Source organism: Protopterus annectens, chromosome 7.part0 (assembly GCF_019279795.1).
Source record: "Protopterus annectens isolate FY-2018-M chromosome 7.part0, PAN1.0, whole genome shotgun sequence".
NCBI lineage: Eukaryota > Metazoa > Chordata > Ceratodontiformes > Protopteridae > Protopterus > Protopterus annectens.
The window spans coordinates 1,961,977,837-1,961,993,292 of record NC_056739.1 but is presented as its reverse complement, the minus strand read 5'-3'; the positions used below and the strand labels follow the sequence as shown (position 1 = coordinate 1,961,993,292).

The following is a 15,456-nucleotide window of genomic DNA, read 5'->3' as shown; positions in this document are numbered from 1 at the left end:
TACTTTATTACCATACCAGTTATATCCTTGCAATATGAGTCCCTTATTTTTGCCAGTGTCTCTAAATAATAACACCCTGCTTGGTTCCTCTGTTCAAACACACATTTGTTCTGTTAATTTTGTCAGATGTTAGCTTTCCCTCTACAAAACCACATTGATCTGTACGTGCCGCTTTTGACAACATCTTTGCCATTCTCTTAGCTAGTATAGGCATCAACACTTTATAGTCATACTTTAAATTGAAATAAGTCTGTATGAAGTTGGGTCTGAAGAGTCTTTACCCTCTTCGGGTAATACAACCATTACAGCTGTGTTTAACAGATAAGTAGGGAAGTGTCACTGTCCCATTTTTTACTTCATTCCGTTGCATCTTTATCTTAGTGTTTTTATTGGTGCATGAACTGAAATAATTATCGGATGTGTGTCAAAGCTTCCAATTAAATACACACACTTCTGTGAAGTATTTTCTGTATGCAGTCTAACCCAGTTATTGTACCTTGGGGAGTGATTTGTAAATTCTGTCTGAGCTCATAATACTTGATTTGCATCTTCCCTACCAAATATTCTCAGATATTTTTTCAGAAGTCTACTCTGTTTTGTTATATTTCCCTTCTAGGTCCTCCTGATATATTCCACCTTTGCAAATTTGATTCCAATCCTCGCTTATAAATAATTTTCTCTGTAGAAAGCTTGCTGTTTGCAGTTAGATTGTTCATAGATTAGTAGAAAGCTAACTGCCTTTGTGGGCTATTTTTAGCCTAGTTAATTACCAAATGTGAGAATAAAACCTTGTGCCTTGGTCTGTAAGGTAAACACTTAATTATGCCACATTCCCACACAAAAGCTGTCACCCCAGATGGGACTGAAACCCATAATCCCTAGCTTAGGAAACCAGTGTCTTATCCATTAGGCCACTGAGGCCTGACTTCTCCCAAAATTCTCTTAAGCTCCATAATAAATTTTTAGGCAGAATGTAAAAGCATACCAACAAAATCCCCCCTCCCCTGCAAATAACCACTTACTGATACAAATCTGCCATTATTTCTTTCTTCCTCTTATCTCACTATTGGAGCTTCTTTAGCAGTCAGTATTAATGTTCCCCTTTTTCCTTTGTCACTGGTGTTTTGCTGAATGTTAACCCTGAAATCTTTTTGTTTTCATATGCTCATTTCTGTTCTGCCACAGCGGCTAGCATTGCCTCCTCACAGCAAGAAGTTTCCCGGTTTGATTCTCTGCTGGAGTGCCTTCTGTGCAGAGTCTGCATGTCCTCCCTGTGTTAACATAGATTTCCTCCAGGTGCCCCAGTTTCCTCCCACATTCCAATGATATGCGGTAGGTGGATTGGACACACTAAATTGCCATAGGTGCATTTGTATGTGTGCATGCAAGTGTGTGGTGTGGAAGAACTACTGTGGCAGGGCTAGCCACCTGGCAGTGTAATCCCTGCCTCTAGATTGTCACTGTTTAAGTGACAACCCCGACCCCATGCCCAAAAAATGGCAAAAGGGGCTGTGGATGAATGGGTGGATTCTCATTTCTATTCATGTGTGTCTCTTACAAGATAGTTTGCACTCTGCACTTCTAAATATAATTCAGTACTATTTGCTTTTTGCCTATACCCGTCAAAACATTTACATTCCATAAGTAGCCATTATGATGGAAAGCTTTCAGAAAACAACTTTTAGCCCTAAGGATAAGTACCCTGGCTACTTTTAAAGGAATAAACTAAACTGTGCACGGTTATATTAAATGCATTAAAGTTCTAAGGTTGATGGCAGGGGGTGGGCAACTACTTGTATGTATTCACCTCCCACGGTTTCAAAACTTAATTTACTTTTGCCAGTGAACCTTTAACTGCCTTGTGCATTCTAATCAGAAGACAATGTTAAGACCTATAGTGATTGCATATACCGGGTTCCTATTACATGAACAAACTTTTCAAAGTTCGAATGCCATATGGTCGACACCATATGATCGAACTTTGAAAAGTTTGAAGGTTAAATGTAACTGCGCTGTACGGTGCGGAATGGGAGAATTTCCCTTTTCTGCACTGAAGTGCGATCTCGGAGTTGGTATATTTTTATGTTTTATTATATATTCAAAGTTTTAATCTTCGATCATATGTTGTCAAACATATGAGATTCGAAGTTTAGAAACTTTGAATATATAATATAGACCCGCTTACACCTACAGACTGCTCATCCCTACATAAAAGCAGTTTGCAATGAAATAAAAACTGCTAGTGACTTTGCAGATGTAAATTTCATTCTGAACACACTTCAGATCTTTCAAGCCTGTTTATTAAAAAAAAATATCTGTAACTTATATCTGTAACTTAAACCAAGGACATTAATTTAGATTACCATCTATATAAAATAGGAATCATCTTAATTCTATGTATACATATGTGATAAATACACTTTTATACCTCCATCCTCTGCAGCCCAATATTGCAACATTATATTAACTTTAATTTGCTTCTCTCCAGCCTTTCTTACACCTTGGAGCCTTGGATGTCTTGCAACTCAGACAAATGACTTTCTTGCATTAGTGTATTTAACAGTACAGCAGTCACTGAAAACTCACCCACCTCACATTTAAAATGTTCCTGACTGCACAACATACAAAACAGTTTTACAGTGTAAAATGCAGTTTCCATCATGAAACGTCTACACAAATATTAATAACAACAAAAGTATTTTACTTGAGTTACTTATTCATTCCATACAGTGTCCTTTTAAAGCTTTGGCCAGCTAAGAACTAGCTGTATTCAACTGGACGTATAAGAGAATTTAAGTACCTTTATCTGCACTTTTTCTTTCCAAAAATACAGTATTTAAATAGATTTTAACTGTGTTGCAGGAATATTAACTGAACTGGAAGTTAGTCAGTGTTTGCTGAATTTTGTTATTTGCTAGTAATTACAGGTGGTGGGGGTAGCCACATTCTTTGATTTCCTGTCCTTGCCTATTTAAGTGGTACAGTGTGAAATATTTTCTGCTTAAATCCTCAGCTTTGGCCGGCTAAGAACTAGCTGTATTCAACTGGACGTATAAGAGAATTTAAGTACCTTTATCTGCACTTTTTTTTTTCAAAAAATACAGTATTTAAATTGATTTTAACTGTGTTGCAGGAATATTAACTGAACTGGAAGTTTTGACTCTGCTCTTCAGTTAGTCCCACCCACCCTCCCTGTTTTTGTTTTGGTGTTGATCTTAGTGGCCTTGAAACTGCCCGCCCCTCTTGTAAATTTGTGTTTGGATACTCCTTCTGGGCCCATCTCATTTGCTTACTCAACTGAATGCAGTGAGATCATATTCTGATTTCAGGCACTCCTACTGTGTGCAAAGAGAGCATCTGGGAAACAGAAAAAACAAATTTAAGCTAGTTTCCTGCCTTTCCTGCTAAGTGGTATAGACTATTTGTAGGCTTCTGAGCCCCCAAGCCCTTCTGTGTTGGAGGGAAGCCTTCTAGCTTAGTTTTTTTCTTATAACTAGCCAGTTTTCTAGTTTCAGCACTCAAATCTGTTTCTTTGATCTCAGCAGTTGTTCAGAAAAAAAAAAATTTCATCTGCTTTTACTGTACTTGTGTTTCTACCTACTTTATTATTTCATCTGCTTTTACTGTACTTGTGTTTCTACCTACTTTATTTTACTTTTGCATCATCTTAAAAGTACTCAATTGTATTTATTACTGCTTGGTGTAACTCATTCTAAGCCTTTTGGTTTAAACACTTGGGCTTCGGACCAGTTGTTTTGCACTGAGAGGGTTTGTGGTCTGCACTGTAGTGGCAGAACAGGTAGCTTACATCCTTCTAGGTTGGGAACTGCTGATTGAGGGCTCAGTGTCTGTTATTCTAAAAGTGTATTAATTCTGGTTTAAGCACTTGGGCTTTCAGGCCAGTTATTTTACATTAAGAGTGTTCGTGGTCTGCACTCTTGTGGGAGGAGAGGCTGGACTCTGCCCTTCTGAGCTGGGAATTTCTGGTTAAAGGCTTATAGTGCATGCATATCTGAACTGCTTCTTACTGAAGTTGGTGCGCCTTGTTTGCTGTGGCATAGACTGGATTCAGGCCTGCTGGATCTAGCTTTGTTTGTGTAACTTGAGCACTAATCCAGGCATTCTCTAAAGTATTCAGTTGTATTTATTACTGCTTGGTAGTAACTTGATTAAAGTGTAGCTATCATTCTAAGTCTTTTGGATTAAGCACTTGGGCTTCAGACCAGTTGTTTTACATTAGGAAGGTTTGTGGCGTGCACTGTGGTGGCATGACAGGTAGCTTTCATCCTTCTAAGTTGGGAACTGCTGATTGAGAGCCCAGTGTCTGTTATTCTTAAAGTGTATTAGTGCTGGTTTAAGCACTTGGGCTTCAGGCCAGTTATTTTACGTTAAGAAGGTTCGTGGTCTGCACTCTTGTGGGAGAAGAGGCTGGACTCTGCCCTTCTGAGCTGGGAATTTCTGGTTAAAGGTTTATAGTGCCTGAATATTTGAACTGTATCTTACTGAAATTGGTACACCTTGTTTGCTGTAGCATAGACTAGATCCAGGCCTGCTGAATCTAGCTTTATTTATATGCTTGTTGTTTGTTTGCTTGTTATTTCCCTGGAACGCTTCTCAGCGCTTCTGTGGATCACTAGTGATATCTGCATTGCTTACTGTACTTATTTCCTTGTTTCACTTGAAAGAAAGTTACTGTTTGCCGTTTTTGCATTTAAGTTACCTGTAACACATTGCACTTAAGTTACCTGGCACTTGCTCACTAAAGCAATTATATAAGTCAGCACTAAAAATTAAAAGCACTACACCCTCACTCCCCACTGGCCCTTGTTTTCAATTATAAAGGAATTCTCAATATTATTCTAGCATGTCCAAAGGTCAGTTGTCAATCTCCTCTCCGGTCCAGCTGGTGAATCTGGGAATCTTGAGGCAATGTTACAACTGCCTCATGTACACAGACAACCCTCTCCTCCTCCCAACAAATTCCAACACATGTGAGAGATGCAACCATATAGCCAAACTGGAGGCTAAGCTCTCTCAACTCAGTACTGGCATAACCAGTGAGGAGGAGAAGGAAACCACACTCACTACAATTCCAGTCTCACATAGACCTACCACGACAGCAAACCAAACACATAATCACACAAAAACATACTCGGAGGCTCTAAATAAAGATCTGCCTAAGCAGCAGAGACCTCCAAAGCAGACACCCAAGCAACCACTACCCCAAAACAAAACACGTGCAACACATATCTCACAAAGCCAGTGTGCCAAACAGTCACAGCCCTTAAGACTAAACAACACACCTGATACACTTGTAATAGGTGACTCTATCATCAGGCACACTGACGTCCCGCTCACCAGGCTGAACAAGGAGAGGGTCACGGTGAGCAGCCTGTCGGGCGCTAGGATCCGCCAAATAACACAAGCACTCAGGTCACTCCAAGGCAAGTACAAATATGACTGTCATTGTCCATGCTGGTGTGAATGACCTGAGACGTACCTCCCTGGACTACATGAAAAGAGACATAGAGGAGCTCTCTGAGCATGTAGTCCAGGCCGGTATGACCCTGACCTTGAGTAGCATCTTACCCTCACCAAGAATGATGCCACAATATGAAGACAATATGATCAATTTCAACAATTGGCTTAAGTACTGGTGTCATTCAAAGGGGATCCAATGCCTGTCAGCTTGGAGTGATATGCTCGACAAGCCACGATGCTTCGCTAGGGACGGCTTGCACCTGTCACCCCTGGGCTTTCAGATACTGGCAAAGGCGCTTGCTATCCCCATAGTGCCTTTTTTAGGCAAGGCTCAAAAGACAAACCCACCTCCATAGGTATCACAAGGGATAAGAAACTAAGAGTAATGCTACTCAATGCCAGAAGTCTAAACCTCAAGATGCACGCACTCAAAACTCTCCTTAGCATGGAGAACATCGATATCTGTGCAGTAACAGAAACCTGGTTCAGGGCTCCCGAGGGCACCCCAGCACTACCAGGTTATACCTCATACCATGCTTTTCGGCCCCAAAACTTGGACCGAACCACAAAAGGAGGGGGAGTATCAATATTCGTCAAAGTTACCCACACCTCCAGGTTGGTGGCACAGCACGAAGCATCAGAGACTATCCATGTGCAACTAACAGTGGGTAAAACTGCCTTCCAGTTTATAGCCTGCTACAGACCACCCTCCCAAACCCAGGAACCCTACTCGGCCTTCCTGAGAACACTGGAAAATATGAAGGTCTCTCCAAACACCATTATATTGGGCGACTTCAACTACCCAAACATAGACTGGGAGCATTACTCTAGCTCCAACACCCTAGCCCAAAGGTTCCTAGAATTTATAAACTCAAATGCTATGGAACAACTTGTTACCACTCCCACAAGACGGGAAAACATACTGGACCTGATCATCACCAACATGGGGACTCTATGCTCCAGACCAGAAGTGTATCCCTCACTGGTAAGATAAGACCATAAACTAATCTCACTGGATATTCAGATCCCGACCCCACCCCCTGCCCAGAAAACCACAGTGAAAAACTTCTCTAAAGCAAATTTCACACTCCTCAAAACCGAGGTGGAATCCTTCAAAGCCCCCGTGCCTGTGGAAAATACGGCCCAGACCGCAGAATCCTTTTATAAACGCATTCTATGAACACCTTCAGGAATGCATGGATCATGCGATCCCAAATAAAACCAAGACCCAATCCTCCAAAGGCAGACATCCTGTCTGGTGGACCCCAGTCATAAACAAACTATACAATAGAAGGAGGAAGCTACTAAATGATAGAGCAAAATCCCAAAAAGGGAAGGCATCACTGATCAGTATTAGCAAAAAACTACGGGCACTCATAAAATTGTCTAAGGCCAGCTTCGAGAGAAAGATTGCACAGGACACTAAGGATAATCACAAGGCTTTCTTTAGTTATGTTAGGAACCTGGGTGGTAATTCCCAGATATGCTCAGAATTAGTCCAAAATGACAAAAAATACACCGAACCCACAGACATTGCCAACATCCTAGCTGACAGGTTCAGCGCAAACCTCCCCCCCCCCTCCACACCAAAAAGGCAAATAGCTATCCCAACAGAGTGCTGCCCCCCTGACATCTCAGATACTCAGGTAAGAGCCGCCCTCTCCAAAGCAAAAAACACAGCATCAATGGGACCGGACAGTGTCCCAGGCAGCGTCCTACTAGAACTCCAAGAAGAGCTAAACCCAAACATAAAACTACTGTTCAATCTCAGCCTTACTACAGGATATGTGCCCAAAGAGTGGCGTACAGCAACAGTGGTCCCTCTCCATAAAGGTGGTGCCTCAACAGATCCTGGAAACTATCGCCCCATAAGCCTGACTAGCTTGGTCTGCAAAGCTATGGAAAGGATCATCATGGACCTCATAAATAAAGATATTGGGGACCTACAGACACTGGATCCTACCCAGTTCGACTTTGTTAAGGGCAGATCCTGCCTCTTAAACCTGGTTGATTTCTTTGAAACAGTCACCAAGGCCATTGACGAGGGCAAGGTGGTCCACACAGCCTACCTGGACCTCGCAAAAGCTTTCGATACAATACCCCACTCTGGCATAGATAAGCTCACCAGCTTAAATATAAACCCCTATGTCACTAGATGGATTGCAAACTGGCTCAAGAACAGAACCCACATGGTTAGAATTGCTGGAGCCATGTCAGACTCCAAACCAGTTACAAGTGGTGTCCCACAAGGCTCAGTCCTGGGACCTCTCTTGTTCGGTATATATTTCTCGGAGGTACAGGCCAACGCGGAAGGACTGTGGCTGACCAAGTTCGCAGATGACTGCAAACTGGGCGCCATAATAGACTCTCCAGACGACACAAGAATCCTCCAAAAGGGCCTCATAGAAACAGACAACTGGTGCCAGAGCCATGGCCTCAAGCTAAATGCCAAAAAGTGTATAGTCATCCCCTTTGGCAAAAACAAAGTGCCCACAAATTACCACATAGGTGGTAATCCATTAAGTACAGAAGAAGTAATTAGGGACCTGGGGACCCAAGTTGATGGCAATCTCTCATTTGACAACCACGTGGCCAAAGTGGTTAGAAAAACATTTTATATAGCCCACCTAATCATGAAGGGATTCACATCTAGATCAGGGGAGGTCATCATGCCTCTTTACTCATCCCTCATCAGGCCCATAATTGAGTACAATGCCCCTTTTGGGATGTACCTTACCAGACACCTACAGCAACTGGAAAGACCCCAAAAGTACCTCACCAAGAGGATCAAAGGGCTCAAACAGATGCCATATGCTGCCCGGTTAAAGAAACTCCAGCTCTACTCAGTGGCATACCGCCTTTTCAGAGGCGATCTGTGCCTGACGTATAAAGCCATGTCCAACCCGGAATTAATGGACATGCTGCACCTCAGAAAATCCAAATCCCATCGAGCCACGCCCTCGAGAGACTTGAACCTCAGCACTGAAATAAATAGGACATGCTGGAGGGACAGATTCATAACCCAGAGGCTCCCTTCACTCTGGAATAAAATCCCAGTCCAGGTTAGGCAGAGTCCCTCATTGACTCTCTTCAAGAGGAATCTTGATGAGTGGATGGGAGATCGTAGGTTTATCCCGGGTATCACTTCTGTGTCACTGTTAGACAGAGGCACAGTATACTAACCTCGAAAAAGGGCATAGCAAAATAAATTTAAAATGGGTGGCGAAAGCCAGACACATTCTGGCTAGGCTTATAAATGCCCTAGGGCAGATAGCCTAGTATGAACCTATGAACATCTGGGAGGGGGAGTGCTCAGCCACTTTTTGGCATTTAGCTTGAGGCCATTGCTCTGGCACCAGTTGTCTGTTTCTATGAGGCCCTTTTGGAGGATGCTTGTGTCGGCTGGAGAGTCGATTATGGCGCCCAGTTTGCAGTCATCTGCGAACTTGGTCAGCCACAGTCCTTCCGTGTTGGCCTGTACCTCCGAGAAATATATACCGAACAAGAGAGGTCCCAGGACTGAGCCTTGTGGGACACCACTTGTAACTGGTTTGGAGTCTGACATGGCTCCAGCAATTCTAACCATGTGGGTTCTGTCCTTGAGCCAGTTTGCAATCCATCTAGTGACATAGGGGTTTATATTTAAGCTGGTGAGCTTATCTATAATGCCCGAGTGGGGTATCGTATCGAAGGCTTTTGCGAGGTCCAGGTAGGCTGTGTGGACCACCTTCCCCTCGTCAATGGCCTTGGTGACTGTTTCAAAGAAATCAACCAGGTTTAAGAGGCAGGATCTGCCCTTAACAAAGCCGAACTGGGTAGGATCCAGTGTTTGTAGGTCCCCAATATCTTTATTTATGAGGTCCATGATGATCCTTTCCATAGCTTTGCAGACCAAGCTAGTCAGGCTTATGGGGCAATAGTTTCCAGGATCCGTTGAGGCACCACCTTTATGGAGAGGGACCACTGTTGCTGTACCCCACTCTTTGGGCACATATCCTGTAGTAAGGCTGAGATTGAACAGTAGTTTTATGTTTGGGTTTAGCTCTTCTTGGAGTTTATGTAGGACGCAGCCCGGGACACCATCTGGTCCCATTGATGCTGTGTTTATTGCTTAGGAGAGGGCGTCTCTTAGCTGAGCTTGTGAGATGTCAGGGGCAGCACTCTGCTGGGATAGATATTTGCCCTTTGGTGGGAGGGGAGAAGTTTGCGTTGAACCTGTCAGCTAGGATGTTGGCAGTGTCTGTGGGTTCGTGTATTTTTGTCATTTTGGACTAATTCTGAGCATATCTGGGAATTACCACCCAGGTTCCTTACATAACTAAAGAAAGCCTTGTGATTATCCTTAGTGTCCTGTGCAATTTTTCTCTCGGCTGGCCTTAGACAAGTTAATGTGTGCCCGTAGTTTTTGCTAATACTGATCAGTGATGCCTTCCTTTTGGGATTTTGCTCTATCATTTAGTAGCTTCCTCCTTCTGTTGTATAGTTTGTTTATGGCTGGGGTCCACCAGACAGGACGCCTGCCTTTGGAGGATTGGGTCTTGGTTTTATTTGGGATCGATGATCCATGCATTCCTGAAGGTGTTCATAGAATGTGTTTATAAAGGATTCTGTGGTCTGGGCAGATTTCCACAGGCCGGGGCTTTGAAGGATTCCACCTCGGTTTTGAGGAGTGTGAAATTTGCTTTAGAGAAGTTTTTCACTGTGGTTTTCTGGGCAGGTGGGGTCGGGATCTGAATATCCAGTGAGATTAGTTTATGGTCTGATCTTACCAGTGAGGGATACACTTCTGGTCTGGAGCATAGAGTCCCCATGTTGGTGATGATCAGGTCCAGTATGTTTTCCCTCTTGTGGGAGTGGTAACAAGTTGTTCCATAGCATTTGAGTTTATAAATTCTTGGAACCTTTGGGCTAGGGTGTTGGAGCTAGAGTAATGCTCCCAGTCTATGTTTGGGTAGTTGAAGTCGCCCAATATAATGGTGTTTGGAGAGACCTTCATATTTTCCAGTGTTCTCAGGAAGGCCGTGGGGTTCCTGGGTTTGGGAGGGTGGTCTGTAGCAGGCTATAAACTGGAAGGCAGTTTTACCCACTGTTAGTTGCACATGGATAGTGTCTGATGCTTCGTGCTTTGCCACCAACCTGGAGATGTGGGTATCTTTGATGAATATCGATACCCCTCCTTTTGTGATTCGTCCACGTTTTGGGGCGAAAAGCATGGTATGAGGTATAACCTGGTAGTGCTGGGGTGCTCTCAGGAGCCCTGAACCAGGTTTCTGTTACTGCACAGATATCGATGCTCTCCATGCTAAGGAGAGTTTCGAGTGCATCTTGAGGTTTAGACTTTGGCGTTGAGTAGCATTACTCTTAGTTTCTTATCCCTTGTGATACCTATGGAGGTGGGTTTGTCTTTTGAGCCTTGCCTAAAAAGGCACTATGGGGGTAGCAAGAGCCTTTGCCAATATCCGAAGCCCAGGGTGACAGGTGCAAGCCGTCCCTAGCGAAGCATCGTGGCTTGTCGAGCATATCATCCCAAGCTGACAGGCATTGGATCCCCTTAGAATGACACCAGTACTTAAGCCAATTGTTGAAATTGATCATCTTGTCTTCATATTGTGGCATCATTCTTGGTGAGGGTAAGATGCTACTCAAGGTCAGGGTCATACCGGCCTGGGCTACATGCTCAGAGTGCTCCTTTATGTCTCTTTTCATGTAGTCCAGGGAGGTACGTCTCAGGTCATTCACACCAGCATGGACAATGACTGAGTCATATTTGTACTTGCCTTGGAGTGACCTGAGTGCTTGTGTTATGTGGCGGATCCTAGCGCCCAACAGGCTGCTCACTGTGACCCTTTCCTTGTTCAGCCTGGTGAGCGGGACGTCAGTGTGCCTGACGATAGTCACCTATTACAAGTGTATCAGGTGTGTTGTTTAGTCTTAAGGGCTGTGACTGTTTGGCACACTGGCTTTGTGAGATATGTGTTGCACGTGTTTTGTTTTGGGGTAGCGGCTGCTTGGGTGTCTGCTTTGGAGGTCTCTGCTGCTTCGGCAGATCTTTATTTAGAGCCTCCGAGTATGTTTTTGTGTGATTATGTGTTTGGTTTGCTGTCGTGGTAGGTCTATGTGAGACTGGAATTGTAGTGAGTGTGGTTTCCTTCTCCTCCTCACTGGTTATGCCAGTACTGAGTTGAGAGAGCTTAGCCTCCAGTTTGGCTATATGGTTGCATCTCTCACATGTGTTGGAATTTGTTGGGAGGAGGAGAGGGTTGTCTGTGTACATGAGGCAGTTGTAACATTGCCTCAAGATTCCCAGATTCACCAGCTGGACCGGAGAGGAGATTGACAACTGACCTTTGGACATGCTAGAATAATATTGGGAATTCCTTAATAATTGAAAACCAGGGCCAGTGGGGAGTGAGGGTGTAGTGCTTTTAATTTTTAGTGCTGACTTATATAATTGCTTTAGTGAGCAAGTGCCAGGTAAGTGCAATGTGTTACAGGTAACTTAAATGCAAAAACGACAAACAGTAACTTTCTTTCAAGTGAAACAAGGAAAGTACAGTAAGCAATGCAGATATCACTAGTGATCCACAGAAGTGCTGAGAAGCCGCATATTAGGTGGAATTAGCGTTCCAGGGAAATAACAAACAAACAAACAACAAGCATATAAACAAAGCTAAATTCAGCAGGCCTGGATCTAGTCTATGCTACAGCAAACAAGGTGTACCAATTTCAGTAAGATACAGTTCAAATATTCAGGCACTGTTAACCTTTAACCAGAAATTCCCAGCTCAGAAGGGCAGAGTCCAGCCTCTTCTCCCACAAGAGTGCAGACCACAAACCTTCTTAATGTAAAATAACTGGCCTGAAGCCCAAGTGCTTAAACCAGAACTAATGCACTTTAAGAATAACAGACACTGGGCTCTCAATCAGCAGTTCCCAACTTAGCAGGATGAAAGCTACCTGACCTGCCACCACAGTGCATGCCACAAACCTTCCTAATGTAAAACAACTGGTCTGAAGCCCAAGTGCTTAATCCAAAAGACTTAGAATGATAGCTACACTTTAATCAAGTTACTACCAAGCAGTAATAAATACAATTGAATACTTTAGAGAATGCCTGGATTAGTGCTCAAGTTACACAAAAGACTTCCCAGCACTTATGTTAGTGCTGCTTGACTTGGAGCTTTACATTCACTGTGAATTTTTTAATAGAGTTTAGTTATATTTCATAAGTCCATAAAAATCAGATCAACACCCTGAAGGAAGACAAATACTGATGTCAGTGAGCACAGTTTCTGTTCTTCTTAGACCATGTTACCTTATGTGAGCTATCTAAGGCATTAATGTAGCTATTGGAAACTACATAGGCAGTAAATCTGCTAAGCTGGATGGTAGGTTATTTGATTGTGCAAACTGTATGAAACATTGAGCCATGGTCTCTACCTCTTCCTACAGGGATACTCAGTTTAAAAATTGACATGGCAACTTTTCAGGTAGTAATTATTTTTCTATTAATGCATTTTGCACTAGGGTTCACTGCCTGACATTAGCCGACCCACCTCTTTTTTTTCTCCCTTCTCTTCAACAGTCTTATTGCAGTCCTTTTAAAGTGCTTGTATCAGGATTGGCTTTCCTCTCGGTATATACTGCAGAGAATGCCTTCAGCATTTGACCAGAAATCTGTTTTTTTTTTTAATTTTTCAGCTCAAATTCTACTTTTGTACTCATGCAGAAGCCTTGACTTAGTATGTTGAAGAACAATTCCTGTAGATAATGCCAGGGTGCAGAGGTGAAGAGAATAAGTCCCCACAAGCCCCTCTGTGTAGCTAAATATTCTATTATGGATTGCTGCCTCAGAGGCTTGTTCAGGTTTTTATCTATGGAGGACATCTGTGCAGGATTTACAGGTGTTGTGGGTGGGACCTTAACCCCAGAAGTAGTTGTCCTTTCAGGGCATTCTGACTTGAGTACTTATTTGGCTGGCATTCTGGCTTCTTTCTACCCCCTTCTGGGGGGGGGGGGGGCAGTTCTTGTAGTTCTACTTAAATTTTACATTGACTGCACAGCAGCTCTAAAGTAATATATTACAAATATGTGAGTAGTTACTATAGTATCTGATGTCTGAAAGGGCCTAATGCAGTGTCTTCAGTTTTGCCAGTAACTTGGGATTGTGCAAATACTGCTTTGTAGCAGTTGCATCATGTACAAGTAAACTCAACAATTGCAATTTTACAGCCTTCTCATTTAGGGTTCTTTCTTAAAGGTACAGATATCTTGTTTGAATATAGTTAGTAACTGGCGATCCTTAATGCAATTTTGTGGGCACCAAACAAGGAAGCTAGATATATTAAGAACAGCCAATTGAATCCTGCATTCCTCCCTCTGCAGATGCTTCTTTTTGCCCCCCCCCCCAGAAATGTTTGGTGTACACGGGTGCTGTGGTTGAGACCATACCTGGTAACTGAAAGGAAACAGTATCAGGTCTGAATTGGCATCTCTTAATAAAATTAATTTTCTTGTACTTTAAGCTTGGTGGAATTTTGGAGTGGATATAAAATGTTGGGAAGTGATCCAGGAGGTTCACAGTACTTCTGGTGGGTGTGTGTGTTTAAGGAGGTTTCGTCATGTTTTCACTCTTTTTGCTTTTGTTTGCAGATGGCATTTTTGCAGTCTTTCCTGTCAGTGACTACATTGGTATATTGGAGTTTGACCTAGAGTTTTTAAAGAATTCCATTGTACACTACAAAAAATGTGCCAGGATGCCTTTTCTTTCCCCATTCCCACTTTTAATACCAACCTATTCAGCCCCATCCTTTCCTTAGTCCATACTTCCTTTATCATCCATTGTGTAAGGTATGTAGTCCTCATTTCCATTCCCTCTGAGTTTACCATTTCTGTCTTGCTCATATTTGTATATCACTTCCTGTTAATATTTCCTCGTGTTTCAGTAAGTCTGACTATAACAGTGTATTTTTTTTTACTCAAGAAATTTTTATTAGTTTTCTTCAAAATGTAAAAAATGACTTATTGGTGTTTATATAATGAAATAAGCAAGACAAAACTATATACAGTATTTACATTGGTCTGAAAAATGGATTATGAAATGAACCAATCTAATCAATCTTGTAAGACACTTGAACAAATGTTCCTCTTCAACTGATTTCTCCTTTAAGTAGGGACTGAGTTTATTCTTAGTGTCTCAATAAGAGATAGTACCTTCTTCCAAGGGTTGTTAGACCATATTTTAGGAGTGATCCTTTGTTCTTTTACTTTGACTTCCATTGTTAAAGTTTCTTTCAGTAACTTTAAAAATTCTTCAAATGAAGGTTCAGATTTCCACTTTCTAGTGATGCATTTCCTAACAACCACTAGTATGGTCCATAGTAAGTATAGGTCTTTTTTGTTATTTTCAGTTCTTTCATTAATATTCAGAAAAATTAAAGATTTAGTTAAAGTAAATATGTCTGTGAATAAGGCTTGTAGGAAATTACCAATCTCTTCCCAGTACTTTTTAAGTTGAATACAATCATGAAATATGTGTATCCAATCTGCCTTGCAAACTAAAAGACATCTCCAACAAGTAACATTATTGGAAGAGCCAAATTTGGCTAATTTATTGGGAGTATAGAATGATTTATGCAGAAATCTCCAAGTAAATATTCTCCAGTGTTGTATATTAGATGTTAATTTGACAGAATGTAGTAGGTTTGTTTTATTTTCCATGGATAGATTTAATGTATGCCCTTTGGTAATAAAGTCCCAAAATTTTTGTTGAAATTTAATTTTATAGTTAATTAGTTGTGTCTTTCGGCTTTTTCCGGTTAGGGGTCGCCACAGCGGAACTCCAGTCCGCTAATGATTGGCAGTTGATTTTTACGTGTCGAGTTACCGGCCCTGATGCACAACCTTCAATGAAGGTACGCCCATTCACGCATGTCTCCACACAGAAGATGCTCTAGCTGAGAATCGAACAGGACA

The 15,456-nt window shown here is 42.2% G+C and overlaps 1 protein-coding gene across 1 annotated transcript in view; it reads left to right on the top strand.

Moving 5' to 3' along the window:
* The window catches only part of IGF1R (insulin like growth factor 1 receptor), a 1,987,642-nt gene that overhangs the window by 1,702,204 nt on the left and 269,982 nt on the right, over positions 1-15,456 (top strand). The gene's annotated exons all lie outside the window — the stretch shown is intronic.